The following is a 4652-nucleotide window of genomic DNA, read 5'->3' as shown; positions in this document are numbered from 1 at the left end:
TGCAGAATGCAAGTCCTTCCCTGCATTTCTGTTAAATGTATGGCAATAGTGGCATAATATTAAATGGGATATTAAAATGACTTGATAATTATATCATCCAAGGGGTGGGAGGAATTTCCCCTGGGGCTCACAGCAGCCCTTTCCCAAGATTTATTGAGGAAATTGTGGGTGTCTCATTAATTGTGTGGCTATTTGTGGGAAACAAAGGCATGTTGTTTCCATGGAAGCAAGTTACTTCCTTGACCACTGAGTCAAACTGTCCCTTGTGATTATTGGTGCGGATCACAATCTTGGCTGGGAAAGCACACCTGCAGGCAGAACAATAACATATAGAACAGAACAACCTGAGTAACAAGATTTATGAGTATAGTTACTGATTTTTATAATAATAGTTCCAGTAAAGTTTGTTGGTGTTTCATCAATCACTAGTTAATATAGAATGAGGTAAGGGTAATAGGTAACTTGATTTTGTGCTGAATGTCACATATGTTAGGGGCATATATACTAGCCCCTTGACTCAATAAAGTTGTCTGATGAGCTTGAGTAATCAATGCTCTCAGATCCCCTGAACCCAATCTTTCTTTGTCTTTCATTCCCGATACCTCGGGTCACTGACCAAGACTGCGACAGCTATTATGCTGGCTTTCAAAAGGAGAGATTTCCAGCCTCTCCCATCTCCCAGAAACCAATGTGAGCACCACAGTCAGCTTTAGGGGTGAGACAAACCACTTGGAAGTTTTATTCAGATGTTCCAGATCCAGCAGTCTGGCTGGCACTTACAGGCACAGCAACTGTCTTCCAGGTTTAGGGTGAAAGTTATCATTCCTGGTGGAAAAGAATTTCCGCTGCAGCAAAGCATTGCTTAACAAGGCAAGAAATGGTGGCCTCCTAACCTCAGGGAGATACATTTCATTCCTACTGGCAAAATCAAACTTCAATGGGAACAGCAAGCAAAATAGTGCAACAGTGCCATTATGTGACCAAAGAGGAAAATAACCAATGCTTTAGGAGAATGTTTCCAAGAATTAAATTCTGGGTGGAAGGGTTCAGATGAGAATCATTCTTATCATTCTGATCCACACTTTTAACTCATTCGTTTATGTCAGCCTCACCTCAAGCTCTTTGCCGTTGATTTTACTCTGCTTGGAATGCCTTTTTCTCAGATCTTTTCATGGATGATGGGTCATTATTGTCATTCAGATATGGGCTAAAAGGCCACCTCCTCTGAAAACACTTCTCTGTTTATTCCATCTAAAGCAGCCACCCCACCCCACAAGTCACTCTCTCATAATACATACTTTTAATATTTCTTTATAGCTCTGAAATTATCTTTTCATTTATTTACTTGCTTCTTATCTGCCTTCTCCACATCCACATATCCCAGAATGAAATTTTATGAGAGGAGTGGCTTGGCTGTCTTTTGCACTATGGTATTCTACCATCCAGAACACAATCTGGACTACAAAAGCCTCCAGTGTGCAGTTCATGCTGCCTGGATGAATGGATGGATGGGTGGGTGGATGGATGGATGGACGGACAGACAAACAAAATATCAAAAGGCCAATGATTTACAGTGGAGGCCAAAGTGACATTACTTTCATTAACAACTCCACAGCAATATTTGGATTCTTTTTTTTTTTTTCAAGATTCAGAGACTTTGAACACAAGGACAGTTTAAATGATCCATTCTTAGGGAACACCTGCAATCAGTTAACTCACTTTTTAAAAACACCCATATCTACAAGGTACAAAATTACTCCAGGTATTGTATGCAGGCCGTCTCATTTAAACTGCCTCTATGCTCATAAAGCTGCTATTGACACAAGAAGTCTCAAATGATCCTTTTCTGTATAAATTGAGAGTACTTGTAATAAGATATAGAGGATCTTTGACAAGAGAAAAGAATGAATATTTGCCTGCTGAATATGGAAATTTTCTAGAATCAAAGGCTTTTGTTGCAGTGGTTTCCCCATATTTTATATCCATGGGTTGAGTTTGCAGATATGGGCTCATCAGTATACCCTGTCTACAATGGGCATCCACTTAAATAAAGTAAAAAACTGCAGACAAAGTTGCCAGAGCTGGCATTCTTCAAGGGCCTTTTCTCTCCAGAAGAACTAAAGTTAAGTTACTGTTGATTTTGAATTATGTTCTCATTCATATATAAATAGCTCTGACAGGCCACAGTGGAGGTGACATTGCTAAAGAACATTGCAGTGCCTCCTCAAATTGTCATGCCACTATCTTAAAAAACAGGCAGGTAGTCTACAGCAATTGTGAAGAAACCCTCAAGCTTCTACCTTAGATCCTCAGCCTCTGCTTTGTATAATTAGATTGGAAAATTTGCCCTCTGACACAGATAAAGATGATGGAGTTTTCCAGCAATGAATTGCATGGCGAATCCCTTCCAAAGTGTCTAGCAACAAAAAGGAAACTCATTTACACTTCCTACCATGCAGCAATTTCAGAAAAGTTTTGGGGAAAAGCCATTCAAACCTGCAAAGATGGTATTTATAGCCTTAAGGATGGGAGAAGTACCCTTCTATCTAGTGACAACCACTCTTTCTTCACTGCAAGTACTCGAATTGCTTTATCTATCGCAAACTATAACATTTGCCTGTTCACATACCTCCACCAAATACATCCCACCTTCATGCCACTGTTCAGCTGTTCTTACACATCCATGCATTACTTTTTTCAACATATACTTACTAAGTACCTACTAAGTGCTTACCTACCACTGGGGCAGGGGAGACAGGTGATCCTGAGATGATGCCTGCCTTAAGGTCTAGAAGACTTACAGCACAAGGAAGAGGATGACTAAAAAAGGAAATTTAGAGACAGCAATTAAGGGCTCCACCAATCAGTCTTTATATGTGTTTAGCAAGCGATTTCAACTCTCCAAGCTCTGTTTCTTTATCTATAAAATTGGGATGATAGCAGAACCTACCACTTAAGGATGCCATATTCACGAATACTGCTCAGAACATGCCCACGCTAGAATAATTACCTAATAAACCAGGAAATTTGAGGGTCCAGGGAAGAGAGAGGGAGTATTTTTAGTGCACTCATGGAAACACAAACTGGGAAGCAAGATCAGAAAAGCTACATGTATGCCTGGTCCTTTGGGCAAGTCACTTCTGGTCTCTGGGACTCAATTTCCTCATTTTTTAGTTGGGGAAGTGTGATTTGACCTCAGTCCTGATAAAAAAAGACAAAGGACATTCCTAGTGGAGTGGATAAAAATAACAGGACCTCAGTCCTGATAAAAAAAGACAAAGGACATTCCTAGTGGAGACTAGAAGAGAGTGTTCTTTAATTAGAAAAATCACCATTTTGGCCACTCTCAATAGACATTTAATTCAGCAGTTGTTTTTTTGTTTTTGTTTTTGTTTTTTGCTTTTATTTATTTTTATTTTTTAGTCTTTATTTTTTAATGTTATATTAAAAAAATATATGAGGTCCCCATATACCCTCCACCCTCCTCACCCCACTCATCCCCCCATAACAACAACCTCCTCCATCATCATGAGACATTCAAGCAATTGCTTCTTGAGCACTTACTCAAGGGAGATATCCAAAATAATTAACAACCAGCATGGGCCAAGATGCCGTATAGGGTTGAGAGTACAAGAGGCTGCTTGGCTAACATAACCTACTAGTGGTTGGGTTTTGAAGAGGTCCTGGGGAAGGTGCAGGTGTGGGCAGAACAAGAAGTGGCAGTACTTTGATAGTTCCTGACAACATCTTGGAAAACAACCTGGAAGAATTTAAATACCAGCCCTCCTATGTATCAAACTCAAATAAGACCCAGTCCTGTCTTTAAGGAGTTCTCAAGCAAGTAACGCTCCCATAGGCAGGTAAAACCAGCAGTGGGAGTTGTGACAAGGTCCTGGGGGCCAGTCAGCCACAAGAGACAGGAGTTGGCTCTTCCCAACTGTCAAGGAAGTAGGAATAGGCACGGGCCCCCTGTCCAAGGAGAATAACACACATTTTTTGGCTACCTTCCCTTCCCTGTCTTACTCCCTCCATCTTCTACTTATGTTTCTTGGAACCACCTCCAAAACGAACCACCTCTACTAGAATTGTCTCAGTGTCTGCTTTGGAGGAAGCCAGCCTAGGAAGGGATCAGTTCTTCACTTTTAATTTTGAAATTTAATTTTAAAGTATAGATCCCAAGGAATCCAAAGCACAGAAAAGAGCAATCAAGGAACAGATTTCCACCCTCAGAACTAGAAAAGACTCTTTGATTTGAAGAAAGCTAGGAGTGCCTAGAAATTGTGAGTGTCTGAGAAAGTTGTGCCTGCACTCTGTCACCACCTCCCCACCCCCTGAACTGATCCAAGTGGAGAAAAAAACAAAAACTCCACAGAGTTTGGGGGACTCCAGAGTTTTGGGGGACTCCAAGTTTGGGCAGGCCAAGGTGACCTGGGCTGCCTTCTCTGATGGGAGCCAGGGAAGCCTACAAGGCTAGGAAAGAAACCTGTCTGCCTAAGGTGTCTATGCTGAATTCAGTCAACCTCATAGAGATCAATGGGCTCAAAGACCCCACAACCCATGGGAGCCCAAAGCAGAGCATCCTCCAGCCCCTGCATGCAGAAAGGACAGCCAAGGATTTTCACCTGCCCTCACTGATGGAGACCTATCACAGA

Source organism: Dasypus novemcinctus, chromosome 18 (genome assembly GCF_030445035.2).
Source record: "Dasypus novemcinctus isolate mDasNov1 chromosome 18, mDasNov1.1.hap2, whole genome shotgun sequence".
Lineage (NCBI taxonomy): Eukaryota > Metazoa > Chordata > Mammalia > Cingulata > Dasypodidae > Dasypus > Dasypus novemcinctus.
Note: the sequence above shows the minus strand (reverse complement) of the source record.